Source organism: Austrofundulus limnaeus, unplaced genomic scaffold (genome assembly GCF_001266775.1).
Source record: "Austrofundulus limnaeus strain Quisiro unplaced genomic scaffold, Austrofundulus_limnaeus-1.0 Scaffold108, whole genome shotgun sequence".
NCBI classification, from domain to species: Eukaryota; Metazoa; Chordata; class Actinopteri; order Cyprinodontiformes; family Rivulidae; genus Austrofundulus; species Austrofundulus limnaeus.
This window is the reverse complement of record NW_013952510.1, coordinates 776,696-776,910: the sequence shown is the minus strand read 5'-3', so window position 1 is coordinate 776,910 and position 215 is coordinate 776,696.

The window sequence follows — 215 nt, the reverse complement described above, 5'->3', positions numbered from 1 at the left end:
ACATAAAACAAAGAAGGGAAGGGAGTTTGAGATAATTAATTATTTCCTGCCTGGTAAAATAATGCTCCATGATGAAACTGAAAAAATAAATAAATAAATAAACAAATAAGTAAAAATAAAAACTTTCCAAACAAATATAAAGCAGATATAAATCTTTTACTTAAACTATTATCAGAARTTATTTAGCTACAGTGTGATTTGAGTTATTTTACTGA